Source organism: Bison bison, unplaced genomic scaffold (genome assembly GCF_000754665.1).
Source record: "Bison bison bison isolate TAMUID 2011002044 unplaced genomic scaffold, Bison_UMD1.0 scf7180017863702, whole genome shotgun sequence".
NCBI classification, from domain to species: Eukaryota; Metazoa; Chordata; class Mammalia; order Artiodactyla; family Bovidae; genus Bison; species Bison bison.
In genome coordinates, this window is record NW_011494274.1 from 4,540,885 (window position 1) to 4,560,287 (window position 19,403).

The 19,403-nt window shown below is 40.1% G+C and overlaps 1 pseudogene; it reads left to right on the forward strand.

The window, feature by feature from the left end:
• The first annotated feature begins 543 nt into the window (after window positions 1-543).
• On the forward strand, window positions 544-9,367 carry LOC104983963 (annotated as a pseudogene).
• The last annotated feature ends 10,036 nt before the right edge of the window (window positions 9,368-19,403 follow it).

The window sequence follows — 19,403 nt, forward strand, 5'->3', positions numbered from 1 at the left end:
AACTGGAGTAAGCAGGAGTCATGTCTTCCCCAGGATGTGCTGGCAGCCACCACTCTGGTGGGACGTAGGACTGGAGATGGAGTGGTTAGAGCCAGGTGCAGGCGCTTCAACCTGATATGGCTGTCACTGCCATATCAGGGCTTGGGACAGGGCCCACAGGGCTGCAGTAGGAGTTTTGGAGGAGCTGGATTTCTCTCAGATGTGATAGTAGTCTTTGGTTTGGGATGTGGTCTGAGCCTGAGAACTTGGGGTGCACTTCTGTGTTGATTTCACTTTTCTTTTTGGTGTGAGAGCCCTGGTTAGTTTCTCTGTGTGAGCTGGAGGGGTTGGTGTCAACACTGAGCTAGACTTATCCTACCCCAAGTATACACAGGGATGTGTGCTATGGTGATGGTGGTCTCTGCTCTGGAGTTAGCCTCATTCCCTTTCAGTAGCATGTGATCAGAAGGTACGTGCTGCAATGGCTGTCTCCATGCTGATTAGAGGCAGGGCCAGTGTGCAAGTTGGCTCCATTTCCTCTAAGTTTGCGCACTTTTGTTGGCTATGGCCGTCTCCCTCTTAGTAGGGAGCAGTGTTGGACAAGAGGGGCTGCAGCAGGAGCCCAGTGCGGGTAGGGGGAGTGCTCTGGGGCGGCCTTGGCATGGGGAGAGCCCCAGGCAATTTTCAATCTGCTGCCTCAGCACTGTGATTGCGAGTAAGCAAGTCTGTAGGCATGCTCTTTAAGAGTGGAGTTTCAGTTTCTTACAGCCCTCTGATAAGCTCCAGTGGTTTTTAGACCAGCTAAGGGGCTTCACCTTCATGGCGTCAGACCCCAGGGTTGGCATGTCTAACATGTCAACTGCTGCTGCTGCTAAGTCGCTTCAGTCGTGTCTGACTCTGTGCGACTCCATAGACGGCAGCCCACCAGGCTCCCCCATCCCTGGGATTCTCCAGACAAGAATACTGGAGTGGGTTGCCATTTCCTTCACCAATGCACGAAAGTGAAAAGTCAAAGTGAAGTCGCTCAGTCATGTCCAACTCTTAGCGACCCCATGGTCTGCAGCCTACCAGGCTCCTCCATCCATGGGATTTTCCAGGCAAGAGTACTGGAGTGGGGTGCCATTGCCTTCTCTGCTAACATGTAGCTCAAACCCCTTATTCCCCCAGGAAGGATCCCTGAGTCTGTAATATCCTCTCCTCTCTGTCCCCTGCTAGGGGTGCAGGTTCTGACCAGATTGCTTCTCCTCCCTTCCTACCAGACTACATGTGGGTCTTTCTTTATAACCTTGGTTGTAGAAGAGTTGTTCTGCTAGTTTTCAGGTCAATTTCAGCAAGAGTAATTCTATATATAGTAGTGGTTTTGATGTGTTCATGAGGGAAGGTGAGTCCAGCATTATCCTGACCTGCTAGCTTGATCTCTCTCTTTTGGAAAATGCTATGCTATGCTATGCTATGCTAAGTAGCTTCAGTCATGTCTGACTCTGTGTGACCCCATAGATGGCAGCCACCAGGCTCCCCCGTCCCTGGGATTCTCCAGGCAAGAACACTGGAGTGGGTTGCCATTTCCTTCTCCAACGCATGAAAGTGAAAAGTGAAAGCGAAGTCGCTCAGTCACGTCTGACTCTTAGCAACCCCATGGACTGCAGCCTACCAGGCTCCTCCATCCATGGGATTTTCCAGGCAAAAGTACTGGAGTGGGGTGCCATAGAGTGTTAGATGGTGTATATATATATATATGTATGTGTGTGTGAATGTGTGTGTTTATGGTAATTATTTTATATAAAACTCCAGCCAATAAGAAAGAAATATATATTTATTTCTATTACTATAAAAATACAATAAGTCCATTTTTAATGGGATTGTACTATATAGGTTATTTTGTAAATTATTTAAAAAATATTGACAATGTACTTGAAAATTTTTTTTATAACAGAATATACATGTAGCTCATCCTATCTAGTGGTTTTATAGTACTCCATGGTATGAATATTTCATTATGCATCAACTATTAACCTATTGTTGGATATTTAGGTTCAGTTCAGTTCAGTTGCTCAGTTGTGTCCAACTCTTTGTGACCCCATGAATTGCAGCATGCTAGGCCTCCCTGTTCATCACCAGCTCCCAGAGTTTACTCAAACTCATGTCCATTGAGTCGGTGATGCAATCCAACCATCTCATCCTCTGTCATCCTCTTCTCCTCCCACCTTAAACCTTTCCCAGCATCAGGGTCTTTTCAAATGAGTCAGCTCTTTGCATCAGGTGGCCTGTCAGGGAATGTTTAATTTTAAGGAATCCTATATGTTGTTTTCTGTTTCTTAAGGGCCCTCTGTACCTTATCAGTTCCTGGAAAACAGGAACCAGCAGAGGTGCCTGCAATTCTCAGGACTGAGGTCATGAGGCAGAATGCATACATGGATTCCTTTCAGTAACCTTTTACTTTCCTGTAAAACTACTTATTCATGTTCCTATTTGCAATACATAGATTGTCTTCTGGCCCTGTGATGATTGTTATTCCCCTAGTTACTGTTGTAATGTATCTGGTTTCGGTGTTTTTTACTCAACTTTATTTTTCTGCCTAAAGCTTCCTTGTATAACAATATATAAGCACACACTGCCATGAATAAAGTACCCTTGTTCCACTGGAGACTTGGGTCCCCCGCATCCTTTTTTTCTTTGCCTTCTTTTCATCGACTCCTGTCCCCAGCCTGGTCTATCAAGAAGACCATCATAAGTGGCACCCGAACAGGGACCTGGAGTACGCCCTTGGCAAGCGCACGGAGTGACTGTGGACCTACTGAGGTTGGTAAATGCAGGGTTATGGAACAAACAGCTGGAAAGCCCCATCACTTTTCTGCTTTGCTTCCATATTTATTTAAAGTTCAAGGACTTTTGGTTTTGCGTCAGCAAATAGAGGCTTGTCTCCAAACGGTAGTTGAACATAATCCCTGGTTCCCTGATGAAAGCAATTTTGATTTAAAGATTTGGAACCAAGTTAGAGAGAATGTTAAATGAGCCACAAGAAGGGGAAAAAGTATTCCAATAGATTTCTGGCCCTTATGGGCACTCACGAAAGCCGTGATTTTGCCTTTTAGAAAATTCTGGCCCCCCAATATTCGACAACAGGCAGAACACTTGTTACATGAATATGAATTAGATGATAAAACTTTACAAAAGGCCCAATTAAAACAACATAAAATATTTCAAAATTATCCCACCAGCTCTGCTCCAGCTGCTCCAAGTGCTCCTCCTCCTCTTGCAATGAATGCCAAGCTGAAAGTCCTCTTAACTCAGGACAAAATGACTCTGACAATGACTTTTCTGAGGTCTTTTTTGACACTAAAGCTGACAATACTTTTTAAAATGACAACGATAAGCCTTTAACACACACATTTGTAAGAAAAAACTTTCTACTCATTCTCCTTTACAACAAAAGCTTTATGGGTTACTAGACTGGGACATGGAAAACGAGCTCTTTCTAGCCTTCACCACGTCACACCTATCCTTAGCTGAATAAAACCTTGCCAAATATAAACTCCTAATAATTGAGCCACCCAACTCTGACAAAGATGGTCCATATTTTGAGCCCAATCTATGGATGTGGATAAACCCCAACATCGTATTTCCCCCTGGAAAGTAGGAAGTCAATAAAACCTGAAGACAAGTACACGAAAATATTTCAAGGACCTAATGAAGCCTATGCTGATCTCTTAGCTAGATTGGAAGTTGCTATTTCCTGTAATGTTATAGGAGAAGAGGCCAAAATGCAGCTAGAAAAACTGCTTGCTTATAAAAATGAAAACCAAAAATGATAAATAGCTGTCACTCCAATTCATGAGACTGAGACTATTATTGATTATTTGAAGGTTTGTAGCAATTTAGGATCAGAGCTTCAAAAAATGCAAATGTTAGCTGAAACAATGGTTGCTGCCTTTAAAAAAGGAAATGAAGGGTGTTTTGCATGTGGGGATAAGACCCATTTGAAAAAGAGATTGTCCTAAAAACACACACAGAAAAAATTAAAACTATTAAAAAACCTCCAGGAATTTGCCCTTGTTGCCATAAGGGGATACATTGGGCCAGAGAATGTCAATCTAAATATGATATTGAAGGGAAGCCTATTTTGGGAAACTCCAAGCTGAGGACTCCCCAGGTCCCCATCAACAAAAACCAGGGGCAAATTCCATCTTTTCCCTCAAACCCTCAACATCTGGCAGTGCTGCCGTCGATATACCAGCCTTAAATGATTTTCTCCTTTTTCCTCAAGTAGTCCCTTCTAGAATACCTACCGGACTTTTTGGACCTCGACCTCCACAAACCTTCAGTCTTTTACTTGGCTGATCTAGTTTGACTTCTAAAGGAATTACTGTTCACCCTGGAGTAATTGATTCAGATTATAAGGGAAAACATTCAAATTATGATGTCATCTCAGATACTATGGCAATTCAAAAAGGGGAACAAAATTGCTCAATTACTTCTTTTACCTTACATTTCTATTAACTCCTCTGATAACATACAGACAGGTGGATTTGACAATACAGATAAAAAACAATCCTTATGGACATCAATAGTATCTGAATATGCATGACCAAATAGAAATATCAAAATTAATGGCAAAAAATTTTCTGGTCTTCTTTATACTGGATCCGACATTACTATTATCCACAAACATTTATGGCCCAAATCTTGGCCTATACAGAGAATTTCTTGCCAAATTGCAGGAGTTTCTCAAACCAAAGTACAAGAGGTTTATCAAAGTGTCCAAATATATCCATGTGAGGGACCAGAAGGCCAGCATGCAACATTATGATCTTATGTGACAGATGCACCCCTTAGTTTAATAGGAAGAGATTTACTTATGCAATGGCAAGCCCAAATATGTATTCCACATTTTTCCTAGGGGCCACTGCTCACTTAACAAATGGTGCAATTATTAAAATAATTTGGAAAAGTGACGAGCCTATTTGGACAGAGAAATGGCCCCTTACAAAAGACAAACTAGAGGCTACTAAGGAACTTGTCGATACACAATTGAAATGAAAACATATTGAGGAATCTTATTCCCCTTGGAATTCTCCCATTTTTGTAATAAAAAAAAATCTGACAAATGGTATCTCTTAATAGACCTCCGAAGAATTGATGCTTTTGAACTGTGGTGTTGGAGAAGACTCTTGAGAGTCCCTTGGACTGCAAGGAGATCCAACCAGTCCATTCTAAAGGAGATCAGCCCTGGGTGTTCTTTGGAAGGAATGATGCTAAAGCTGAAACTCCAGTACTTTGGCCACCTCATTCGAAGAGTTGACTCATTGGAAAAGACTCTGATGCTGGGAGGGATTGGGGGCAGGAGGAAAAGGGGATGACAGAGGATGAGATGGCTGGATGGCATCACCGACTCGATGGACATGAGTTTGAGTGAACTCCGGGAGATGGTGATGGACAGGGAGGCCTGGCATGCTGCGATTCATGGGGTCGAAAAGAGTCGGACACGACTGAGCAACTGAACTGAACTGCAGTGAACTGAACAGACCTTCAAAAAGTTAATGCATCTATGAAACCTATGTGTACATTGTAACCAGGAATTCCAGTTCCTACCACTATCCCTCAAAACTGGCATATTGTTATTATAGATTTACAAGATTGCTTTTTTTACTATACCTTTACACCCTCTAGACTGAAAAAGATTTTCCTTTTCTTTTCCTTTTCCTAATCATATTGGGCCTGATAAACGATATCAATGGACTGTATTACCTCAAGGAATGATGAATTCTCCCACCATGTGTCAATATTATGTAGCCAAAGCCCTTGAACCTGTGAGAAAACAATTTCCTGACTTTCTTGTTGTTCATTATATGGATGATATATTGTTTTCAGCTCCATCTCTTTTAGAAACTCAACATATGTTTGACATAGCTCAACGATGTTTAAAAGACTCTGGATTAATTATTGCCCCTGAAAAAATTCAAACCTCTACACCTTACCATTGCTAATGCTGATGCTAATGCTAAGTCGCTTCAGTTGTGTCCGACTCTGTGCGACCCCATAGACGACAGCCCACCAGGCTCCACCGTCCCTGGGATTCTCCAGGCAAGAATACTGGAGTGGGCTGTCATTTCCTTCTCCAATGCATGAAAGAGAAAAGTGAAAGTGAAGTGGCTCAGTCGTGTTCAACTCTTAGCGACCCCATGGACTGCAGCCCACCAGGCTCCTTTGTCCATGGACTTTCCAGGCAAGAGTACTGGAGTGGGGTGCCATTACCTTACCATTACTTAGGATCTATTGTTAATAGACAGCATATTACTCCCTAACACACACAAATTCGTGTTGATAAATTATCAACCTTGAATGATTTTCAAAAACTTTTAGGTGTTGTAAACTGGATTAGACCCTCTTTAGGCATTACAAATTATCAACTGACTAATACTTTGAAAGGAGATCCTGATTTAAATAGCCCTTGTTCACTTTCACAATAGGCACAGGAGGAACTCTGTTTAGTACAAAATAAATTACAAAAACAGTTTTTACTTGTATTAGACTTGAATTACCTCTAGAGTTGTTTGTACTTCCTTGTCTCCATTCCCCCACAGGACTTCTTGCCCAACAAGAACACCCAATAGAATGGATCTATACCCATTTTAGAGAGACAAAGTCACTTATACCCCATCTTGATTTGATTGCTCTAATAACTATCAATGGGAGAAATAGAACTAAGACTTTATTTTTTTTAATATAAATTTATTTATTTTAATTGGAGACTAATTACTTTACAATATTGTGTTGGTTTTGCCATACATCAACATGAATCCACCATGGGTGTACACGTATTCCCCATCCTGAATCCTGCTCCCACCTCCCTCCACATACTATCCCTCTGGGTCATCCCAGTGCACCAGCCCCAAGCATCCTGTATCCTGCATCGAACCTGGACTGGTGATTCATTTCATATATGATATTATACATGTTCAATGCCATTCTCCCAAATCATCCCACCCTCTCCCTCTTCCACAGAGTCCAAAAGACTGTTTTATACATCTGTGTCTCTTTTTCTGTCTTGCATACAGGGTTATTGTTACCATATTTCTAAATTCCATATATATGTGTCAGTATACTGTATTGGTGTTTTTCTTTCTGGCTTACTTCACTCTCTATAATCCAGTTTCATCCACCTCATTAGAACTGATTCAAATGTATTCTTTTTAATGGCTGAGTAATACTCCATTGTGTATATGTATCACAGCTCTCTTATCAGAAATAGAACTAAGACTTTAATTGGCTCTGATCCTCACGAAATTATATTACCTATTAATAAAGCTCAATTTGAAAATGCATTAGAAACTTCTACCGATTTTCAAAAAGCCTTCTTAGACTATTTTGGAGAGATTTCGTTTCATTATCCTTCTAATAAACTTTGAAATTTCTTCAAAGATACTAAATTTATTATCTCTTGCATTGTTATATCACAACCTATACCTCAAGCTGATGTTTTCTATATAGATGGGATAAAAATGCTAAAGCCTCATTTTGGTCTCTCAAAGAATATAAAGTCTTTTATACTAAATTTCATTCTGCTCAACAAAATGAATTATATGCTCTTATTCAGGTTATTCACCTACATCCTTACCCTATTAATATAATTTCTGACTACTCATATTCAGTTTTTGTACTAAAAAATATAGAAACTTCTACCATAAAGTCTTATCAGTCTATTATTCAACAACTTTTTCTTGAATTACAGTATATTATTAGGGACCACACTTCCCCCATTTCACACACTGAAACTACAAATAAAAAAATTAAAAAAGGAGGAATACACAAGAACAATTCTATCTTCCCTATCCAGAGCAGACTTTACTAGATTCCAGCGTAAGATATTCTTTAATCCTGTAACTATTGTTAATACAGCTTTATAAACTTACCACAAGGAGTTATCTTGACATAAGCACAGAAACATTTCTAGGAATTGAAAGATACTTCTCTTCCTCTGCTCATTTGATATCAAGATGGGCTAACTAAACAATGGAAATCTGGGAAATTAATCTTACAGGGAAAAGGATATGCTTATATTTCTCCAGATAGATCCAATGAAAATCAGTTGGCTCCCTCTCTGGAAGATCCGCCTCAGAAGATCCTCCGGCATTCAAAATAAAAAAGAAATGACAAAATTCCTGGGAAGAAAAAATTCCAACACAAGCCATGGTGACTCTAAAAATCTCCAAGAAACAACGCCCTTAATATCATCGACCTTATGATCTCCTTGCTGCTGCTGCTGCTGCTGCTAAGTTGCTTCAGTCGTGTCCGACTCTGTGCGACCCCATAGACCGAAGCCCACCAGGCTCCCCAGTTCCTGGGATTCTCCAGGCAAGGACACTGGAGTGGGTTGCCATTTCCTTCTCCAATGCATGAAAGTGAAAAGTGAAAGTGAAGTCTCTCAGTCGTGTTCGACTCTTAGTGACCCCATGGACTGCAGCCTACCAGGCTCTTCTGCCAAAGGGATTTTCCAGGCAAGAGTGCTGGAGTGGGTTGCCATTGCCTTCTCCTACCTAGGGACAAACAAAAACCCTTACTAATCAAGCTAAAAATCTGGTTTCTCAACAGAGAATGCATCTGAATCTGGAAAATATTTTTGTTGCTATGCTTGCTTTGCTTGCTTCTGCTTTCCCCACTCAAGCTGAATTAATTAATCATACTTATTGGACCTATATACCTAACCCCCTTTTTCACTACAGGTATTTTAGACAACAGACTGGTGGAACCCATCCTTATTATAAAAATGTCTCAGAGCAACTGCGAACTAGTGGTTGACTTTCTCTCTTACAAGCTTTTCCAGAAAGGATACAGCAATGCCATCAATGGCAACCCATCCTGGCACCTGGAGGATAGCCCTGCGGTGAATGGAGCTCCTGGCCACAGCAGAAGCTTGGACGCTGGGAAGTGATCCCCATGGCAACAGTAAAGCAAGCCCTGAGGGAGGCAGGCAATGAGTTTGAACTGAGGTACCACCAGACATTCAGCGACCTGATGTCCCAGCTCCATATCACCCCAGGGACAGCATATCAGAGCTTTGAACAGGTAGTGTATGAGCTCTTCTGGGATGGGGTGAACTGGGGTGGCATTGTGGCCTTCTTTTCCCTTCGGTGCGACACTATGCATGGAAAGCATAGACAAGGAGATGCAGGTATTGGTGAGTCAGATCACAACTTGGATGGCCACTTACCTAAATGACCACCTAGAGCCTTGGATCCAGGATAATGGCAGCTGGGACACTTTTGTGGAACTCTATGGAAACAATACAGCAACCCAGAGCCGCAAGGGCCAAGAGTGCTTCAACTGCTGGTCCCTGACGGGGATGACTGTGGCTGGTATGGTTCTGCTGGGCTTGATCTTCAACTCATAGTAACTATTCCTTTCGTTATAGTCATTCATAGTTTATACAAGCTTACGTTCCTCTTCCTTTTGTTATAGCTATAGAGAACTTACAATTTAATAAGACTCTACGTTTTGTGACTTGTATAGATTACAAGTTATATACTTGTCTTAATTCCTCTGTTTCTTTAAAAAATGAATCCCTGGAAAGAGGGTCCCATGGCAGGACTTGCCTCCTGGCTACTCACTAAATGACTCCAGCGATCTAAACGATTTATTGGATGGTTAATTCTTGGCATTTTGGGATTAATAGCCATTTGCACCACTGCTGCTATCGCAGACATTGCTTTACAAACCTCAGTTCAAACACATAATTTTATTCAAAATTAGACCAAAGATGCTCGTACTATGTGGGCCACTCAGGCTCAGCTAGATGAGGAAGTTGAAGATGAAATATAGGAACTAAAAACAGCCATCAAAGGGGTTGGAGATCAATTAATAGATTTGCAGAAGCAAATAATACTAAAATGTGATTGGAATTCTGCTCAATTTTGTATTACCCCTGTTCAATTCCACTATAGTGCCTACAACTGGGAACAAATCAAATTTCATTTGCAAGACACACACGATAGAAATCTTTGAAACCTTCTCTAAAAGTCTGCCCTCTTCGAATAATTTGGAAACTTTAGCTGAACAGCTAGCTGATCAATTAATTATCTGGGCTAGACCCTCGAGGATGGTTCCAAAGTATTACTCATAGTATTGGGTCTGGTGCTGTAACATTGGTAATTGTCCTGGTAATTATATTTGTTGTATACCGATGCCTTTCAACAAAAATTGTTCAAACTAAACAAACTCAACTGGTCAGGGCCTTTTTGACAAAAAAGATAAAAAAGGGGGGATTTTCAGGGAACATTTAATTTTAAGGAATCCTATATGTTGTTTTCTGTTTCTTAAGGGCCCTCTGTTCCTTATCAGTTCCTGGAAAACTGGAACAAGCAGAGCTGCCCGCAGTTCTCAGGACTGAGGTCATGAGGCAGAATGCATACATGGATTCCTTTTAGTAACATTTTACTTTTCTGTAAAACTACTTAGTCATGTTCCTATTCACACTACATGGATTGTCTTCTGTCCCTGTGACTATTGTTATTCCCCTAGTTACTGTTGTTATGCATCTGGTTTCAGTGTTTTTTACTCAACTTGATTTTTCTGCCTAAAGCTTCCTTGTATAACAATATATAAGCACACACTGCCATGAATAAAGTACCCTTGTTCCACTAGAGACTTGGGTCCCCCGCATACTTCTTTTCTTCGCTTTCTTTTCATTGACTCCTGTCCCCAGGTCCCGGTCTGTCAAGAATACCATAACAGTGGCCAAAGTATTGGAGTTCCAGCTTCAACATCAGTCCTTCCAGTGAATATTCAGGACTTATTTCCTTTAGGATGGACTGGTAGGATCTCCTTGCAGTCCAAGGGACTCTCAAGAATCTTCTCCAACACCATAGTTCAAAAGCATCAATTCTTCGGTGCTCAGCCTTTTTCACAGTCCAACTGGAAAATGACCACTGGAAAGACCATAGCCTTGACTAGACAGACTTTTGTTGGCAAAGTAATGCTTCTGCTTTTAAATATGCTGTCGAGGTTGGTCATAACTTTTCTTCCAAGGAGTAAGGGTCTTTTAATTTCATGGCTGCAGTCACCATCTGCAGTGATTTTGGAGCCCCCCAAAATAAAGTCTGCCACTGTTTCCACTGTTTCCCCATCTGTTTTCCATAAAGTGATGGGACCAGATGCCTTGATCTTAGTTTTCTGAATGTTGAGCTTTAAGCCAACTTTTTCAGTCTCCTCTTTCACTTACATCAAGAGGCTCTTTAGTTCTTCACTTTCTGCCATAAGGGTGGTGTCATCTGCATATCTGAGGTTATTGATACTTCTCCTGGCAATCTTGATTCCAGCTTGTGCTTATCCAGCCCAGCGTTTCTCATGATGTACTCTGCATATCAGTTAAATAGGCAGGGTGACAATATACAGCCTTGACATACTCCTTTTCCTATATGGAACCAGTCTGTTGTTCCATGTCCGGTTCTAACTGTTACTTCTTGACCTGCATACGGATTTCTCAAGAGGCAGGTCAGATGGTCTGGTATTCTCATCTCTTTCAGCATTTTCCACAGTTTATTGTGATCCACACAGTCAAAGGCTTTGGCATAGTCAATAAAGCAGAAGTAGATGTTTTTTTGGAACTCTCTTGCTTTTTTGATGGTCCAGCGGGTGTTGGCAATTTGATCTCTGGTTCCTCTGCCTTTTCTAAAACCAGCTTGAATATTTGATAGTTCAAGGTTCATGTATTATTAAAGCCTGGCTTGGAGAATTTTGAGCATTACTTTACTAGCCTGTGATATGAGTGCAATTGTGTGGTAGTTTGAGCATTCTTTGGCATTGCTTTGGGCATTTCTTTGGGACTGGAATGAACACTGACCTTTTCCAGTCCTGTGGCTGGAAGTTTTCCACATTTACTGGCATATTGAGTGCAACGTTTTCACAGCATCATCTTTTAGGATTTGAAATAGCTCAACTGGAATTCCATCACCTCCACTAGCTTTGTTTGTAATGATGCTTCCTAAGGCTCACTTGACTTCACATTCCAGGATTTCTGGCTCTAGGTGAGTGATCACACCATCGTGATTATCTGGGTCATGAAGATCTTTTTTGTACAGTTCTTCTGTGTATTCTTCCCTGGAAAAGGAAATGGCAATCCATCCCAGGACTATTGCCTGGTAAATCCCATGGACAGAGGAGCCTGGTAGGCTACAGGCCACGGGGTCACAAAGAGTCTGACACGACTGACTGACTTCACTTTCACTTTCACTATCTGTGTATTCTTGCCACTTCTTCTTATTTAGGTTATCTACCATTTTTTGCTATCACAAACAATACTGAAGTGACCACCTTATATTTCCTTGTCAATATGCATACTGTATGTAATTTTCAAGGAAAATTTCTAGAAGTGAACTTCTGGGTTTAAAAGGTTAAAGGGTTAATAGATTAAAGTGCTAAATTATCCTCTAAAAGGATTTGTCAATTTTTGTTCCTTTGAACATTATGTGAAAACAATATTACTTTCTCTACACCTTTGCCTTTACTGAATACTATCCATCCTTTAAATTTTTGCTAATAGTGAATAGTGTTTTCTCATTGGTTTAATTTGCATTTCTGTGAACAGCAGTGAAGCTGAGCATCATATATATATACATTTGTACTTTTAAAAACATTTCATTTGGAAGTAATTTCAAAACTGCAAACACAAAAACAGTACAAGGAATGTATGCACACACTCTTTACCAGGTTCATTTTGCTGTATTATTTGCTCTCTCCATGTATGTTTACATGGGTATTTACATGTGTGGTGCATGTATGTTCATGTATGTGTGTGGACATAATTTTTTTGCTGACCTATTTGAATGTTACATATATTATAATACTTTAAGGTATCTCCATGTATATCCTAAAAATAGGAATACTTTTTTACATAACTATAATGAAGTTATCAAATTCATAAATTAGCATTAATACAATACCTTAATCTATCATTCATATTCCAGTTTTGTCCATTGACCTAATAATATCCCTGATAGGAGTCTTTCCACTTCAGTAAAAGATCCAGTCCAGGATAAGGTATGGCATTTAATTGTCATGTTTCTTTAGCTTTCTTTGATATAGAACATTTCCACAACCTTTCTTTGTCTTTCATGACATTAATATTTTGTAAGAATGTAAGCCCCTGTGCCCCACTTTCTTAGTAGAATGTTCACCACTTTGTGCTTGTCAGATGTTTCCTAATAACAGACTGAGGTTATGCATTCTTGGCAAAAATACTGCATAGCTGATGCTGTGCTCTTCTCAGGGTATCACGTCTAGGGCATGGCTTGTCCATCTCTTCCTTATTGGTTGTGGTAATAGCCACATGTCAAGTGTTCAACATGCATCCCTTGTTTGTTAAGTACTGGATTCAAAGATGAATAAGATAATCCCTTTGCCAAGGAGATTACAGTCTAGGCAGGAAGCAGAAATATAAACAGAAAAAATGTGTTGAATGTAATAGAGACATGAACAATGGAGTAATTAAATCTACCTTTAGGAATAACTCTGGCCAGGGAAGCTTCACAGAGATGAGTTACTTAAGAACAGGAACTATCCCAGTGAATGTTTGTTTCCTCGATAGCACCTTTCCTTAAACTCATTATATAAATGTTGAATAAGTTAATGGAAAAAATCTATGTACCTCAAAGTAAAACTGTCAGAATATGGTGCAAAATATGATTTTATTTCTCTTTGTAGTTCACTATCCATTATAGAATTGAATGTTTTACACACTGAATAAATTTATTTACATGCTGAGAGAAAATGTTCATAGTAAATAATGTGTAAAAAATGTGGTTTATAAATTTACGATATGTTTTTCTAATATAGTTTTATAGCCAGTTAGAGACTTTGATTACAAACTTGAAATATGTACAGAATCACAGATCTTGATGCAGAAAAGAATTTCAAGAGTGCATTCATTCCGATCTCTTCTCTTGAGGCAAGGTCAATTATACACATGAAGCCATGGTGCTCAGAGAAATTTAATGCTTTGACAAGGTTAAAGTTGTACAGTTATCAAGGCTCTGTATAGTCCAGATCTAATGCCAGGCATGTTCCTGGCAATAATTGGTGCTTAATCCATATTTGCAGAATGAATAATTCTTTCTTCCCAGTGTATTGCGTAATCTACTGTTCATAATGAACTTTTATGAATCCCTATGATTGCAGCTTTTATGTGTGGTCTCCAAGAGTCACAGCTAATCCTTCAGGTCATGTCCTAAAGTTACAAGTTCTATTGCTGTGAACTGATACGATGGTCTAATAGCAATACAAAATGAGACATGTTTGTAATTATGAGTCTTACAGTAGCTACATTAAAGAAGTAAAAGAGAGAATAAAGTAAATTTTCATAATATATTTTATTTAATGAATATACACAAAGTTTAACATTTTGATGTGTAAATAATATAAAAATTATTGAGATATCTTACATTCTTTCTTTATAGTTTCTTAGAAAAGCAGTGTATATTTTCCACCCCAATCTTGTTTTGGACTGTCTACATTTCAGGTGCTTGAGAGCCACGTGTGGCTAGTGATTTCTGTACAGTCCAATACCAACGGTATGGAGTGCGTGTTGGACAATGCAGATCTAAAACATGACCTTTGGTAATCCACTTTATGCTTCGCATTGCTTAATGACAGATGCCAAAGGACAAATGTCCCAGTTAAGGGTTTCTTCTCCCACTAGACCTGACTGTGACGTAGTCTCAGGATTGTGAGTACAGGTCTTTATATAGTTCTTTCATAGAACTGCAGAATTTTAGGAAGGGACAACGCAGTATGGCAGGACTTTGATAAAAATACTCACAGGACCATTTGTTTCTCATGCTTATGGGAGCAGCAGCTAGTTGTGATGCTCTCAGAATTAGACCACGAATAATGTTTTTATCTAAATTGTTCTCCATGTTCCTTTTATAGATTGATACATCACAGCATCAAGATAAAATTGCTTACTCCTAGATTTGAGGGGAGGAAAACAAGGTAGCTTTGATGAAAATTTGACACTCAGATTTTAAATTCTTTATTTTATATGTTGATAGTGAACATTTTTCTTTGCTATTTTTAGAAACAGAAACCTTTGTAGAAGATAATATTTCAAATTAGTGGGTAAAGATAAATGGACTTAATACACGATCTTGAGATAACTGAGCACACATCTGTAGAACTGTAAAATAACAAAGCCGGGTCCCAACTTTGCCTCTATGTCAATCAGATGTTTTGGCTGATGCTGTTGGTGGAGTGCAAGATTGGAGGGCAATTTGGCAATGTCAATTTATTTATTTATTGTTTTTAAATAAATTATTTGCTTTTATTTTTGGCTGCTCTGGGTCTTCGTTGTGTGCATGCCAGGATATCTCTAATTGCAGTTAGCAGTCGTGTGAGGTAGGCATTGTTATTCTCATTAGCTTCTTTAACATGGATTAGGACAGTTCAGAGAGAGGTTTGACTAAGATCACACAGCTAGTACATGGTAGGCAGTCTGATCTAAAAATGTAGGTTCTTTATCAGTATTAATTAGTACCTTGATATATTTGGGAGGTCATAAATTTTATTTCTTTTTTAAATCTTTTGGCTGTGCTGTGCAGTATGCTGCTGCTGCTGCTAAGTCACTTCAGTCATGTATGGGATCTTATTTCTCCAACCAGGGATTGAACCCACACCCTGTGCATTGGAAGAGTGGGGTCTTAACTCCTGGACTTCCAGAGACATTCCAGATTTTATATATCCTCCCCTTTTCAACATACAATAATTTTTTCTTTTAAAGAAAATAATTTTATTCAAAGATAAGGAATCTCTTTACAGCCAGGGGGCAGCAAATGATTGCTTTTGAACCATGTGTAGGGCAAGTGAAAAAATGCAGATAGATTTTTAAACTGCTTAACTGTAGTTAATAAGCCCCAAAATAAGAAAATGAAAGTCTTGCCTGGGCTTTTCTTTATGCTTTTAGAAAAAGTTACTTTCATGTTAAAGGAATATTTAAAAATATTACTTTGAGGTCATAAATTTATACAAAGACTATCATCATCTTGATCTGAATCTTGATCTAAATATCAGTATCTCTAATATTTTTCCACTTTGATTTTATATTTTAAATGCCAGAATATGTCTATTCATTACAAATATTGTAATTGCTGTTTTCATAAGAGAGTGAAATAAAATTTGAAATGGAATTTAAATTTATGTATACAAGATATTTTTTAAAGATTCAAGAAGGAGGAAAGTGATAGGGAAACATGAGCATCAACTGAAATATTAACTTAGGTTTTCCGTGTTGTAAAAAGGTACAATTGTTAGATGCTGTAAATGAAGATTTGAGGGTGCTTTTAGATCTTTTTAAAGGGATAATACAGAGAATAGCAGAATGGGACATTTACTAATAAATAACAACTCAATAATCTTTGATAATCTAATGGGAAAACTGATACTTAAATGTTGTTTCTCCAAATCCATAGAAAGAACTGGAATTGGGACGCAGGATTCTTAACATTCTGATGGACATGAGTTCTAAAACTGAGGGGAATTCATATTTAATTTATTTACCATCAGGCAGATACCAATCCAAAATGAGGAATGCAAGCGTTCCCTTTGGAATGACTGTGGGGTGAGAAGAGACGGCAGAGGCAGGTGGCCCGTGCCCAGCAGGGGTCGGGGCAGGACTCAGGTGAATTTTGCTCCCTAGACTGCTGGGTCTTGCTTCAGCTCCTCCTTGGACTGGCTTGCCCGCCTGAGGCCTAACCCCCCAGGCTTACTGCTGGGAAGGGCTCCAAAGACCTCTCTCCAAGAGCCTCTGCTCAGCAAGCCATCACCCGAGGTTCGTTCCTTTTATTCAAAGCAGCCTCTTAAAAATAGTAGGTGTGCTTGAGGGAAAACACATTATACTACCAGACATTACTAGTGCTTTTGGATGACTGATTTCCTTGGCTAGTTTCCTTTAGGATAGGGAGCAGGATTCAGCCTTTCCCCCAGGGCTCAGCCTCCTGGTCTTGTTTTGTAAACCCTTCCTCCTGGTGCCTGCTCTAATCTCCCCACACGGAAGCCAGCGATTTGCCTTTTTAAAGATTTTTTTTAAACTTTGTATTGTACATTGGCGTATAACTGATTGACAACGTTGTGATGATTTCACAGCAGAGCAACTCAGCCACACATGTACATGTATCCTATACATATACATGTATCCATGTACATGTTCCCTAAACTCCCCTCCCAGTCAGGCTACCACGTAGCATCGAGCAGAGTTCCCTGTGCTCCTTGGTAGGACCTTGTTGCTTATCCATTTTAAATGCAGCGGTGTGTACAGGGACACGTCTTGCTCTTGCTTGACTCCTTCTGACCCTGGCATAGACTGAGCCTAGAAGAGAGGGGAGTGGGCGTGGGCATGTCCGGAGGAAGATGTTCCCAGAGAGGGCCTGTGGCCAGCAGGCAGGGCTTAGACCCCCGGAAGGAGGAGGGCGTGGCTGAGGCCTGCAGCTGGAGGCAGGGCGAGGAAATGTGTACATTTCATGATAGCACTGCTGAATGGTTGTCCTTTGCAGAGGTGAGAGAAAATAATCATCTGAACTCCTCTGGGTTCTAAATTAATGCTGTATCCCACCTCCATTAATAAGGCTTTGCATTTGACAAAGAATTTTCTACTTCTTTGTCTCAAACAACAAACATAAGAAGAGGCCCTTTTGATATATACATCTGAGGAATCGCGGGAAGTTCTATGCACAGGGAAACATTATGTTTTTAGTGTTGTGTCCAAACGTAGTTTGCATATAATATAAACATTGTGTAACTTTTATAAATTTATATCATATTCATATACTTACATATCTACATAATATTTATATTTCCCCTTGCTATGGTCCTAACTCTAGTTGGCATCATGCGTGCTGCGTCACTGGCCCACATTTTTTGAACAGAACTCCTCTCAGATTTGAGCTCATTTAGGGACACCTTGTCCACCAACTCCAGCCCCTCCTCCCCCTGCCTGCTGAGCTTTCTTCCCGACTATATTGTTTTTATGGAATCTAAACTGCTGTGGATCATGTTTGCATCTCTCTTCCAGCTCTTCTCTGGTGGCTCAGCTGGTAAAGAATCCGCCTGCAAAGTGGGAGACCTGGGTTTGATTCCTGGGTTGGGAAGATGCCCTGGAGAATGGAATGGCTGCCCAGTCTGGTATTCTGGCCTGGAGAATTCCGTGGACTGTATAGACCATGGGGTTGCAAAGAGTCGGACATGACTGAGCACCTTTCACTTTCACTTTCCAGTTCTTAAACAGTTGATTTGCTATTAGCTTTAGTACATCTGTATCACCTGCTTCCTTACATGATTTCCGCATCTTCACAAGGTCTGTAGTGCTCAGCACTGCAGTACATGTGTCAGTGTTCCTGCTTCCAGGCCTTTGCACTTGCCACCCCTTTGCGAGGAGCATTCGTCCCCCAGATAGTCACTTGTGGGAGACCCAGGTTCGATCCCTGGGTTGGGGAGATCCCCTGGAGAAGGAAATGGCAATCCACTCCAGTACTATTGCCTGGAAAATCCCATGGACAGAGGAGTCTGGTAGGCTACAGTCCATGGGGTCACAAAGAGTCGGACACGACTTAGCGACTTCACTTTCACTTCCTTGAGACTCAACTTAAATATACCGGTCAGTGCCTGAAATCCTCCTCCCTGCCCCATGGCATTTTGTAGCTCCCTTTCCTGCTATGTTTTTCTACTGAGTACAAAATACACCTAGTCTTCTAGAGATTATATTTTACTCATTAATGTGGTTTGTTTTCTGTCTAAATTACATGTTCTAGGAGGACAGAGACTTTGGTCTATTTTGTTCAGAATTGTATCCTCAGTGCTAGCACACAGTAGGTGTTTAATTAGTAGTAACTCATAAAGGAATGAATAAATAGCAGCAGTAAATAAATGCAGTAGAAATGAATCAGAGTACCCAGGCGTTGGATCTGAGCCTAGAACTGATGTCAAGGGAAATGAATGATTTTTTTCCCCAACATGTGTAGAAGGGCACTAGCTAAATTAATTCAGTTACCTGGCTCTGCTAAGTTTGTGAAATGCCAACTAGTCATTTCACTGTTTCATATATGTGTGTGTATATATATGAAATTAAAAAATAAAGAGTGGGAATCTATAAAGATTTCCAACTGATTTTTACAGACCAAAGGGAAACATAGATCTTTGTCTCTGGATTGTCAGAGACGTCATTATGCTTCTAAGACATCTGTTCACCTCATCATTTTTGTTTCCTCCTGTGGTTTGTACAATTGAGCCTATTGGTACGTGTTTGTTTACATAATATGGCATATGGTATTGGTCAGTTCTGACCATAGAAATGTCCTGAAGATTTGCGATGGCACTGGGCCTCACAGTGTATGGTTTTGTCATTGAAAAATTAGATTTTTACTCTGGTAAACAAAATGAGTACTGAG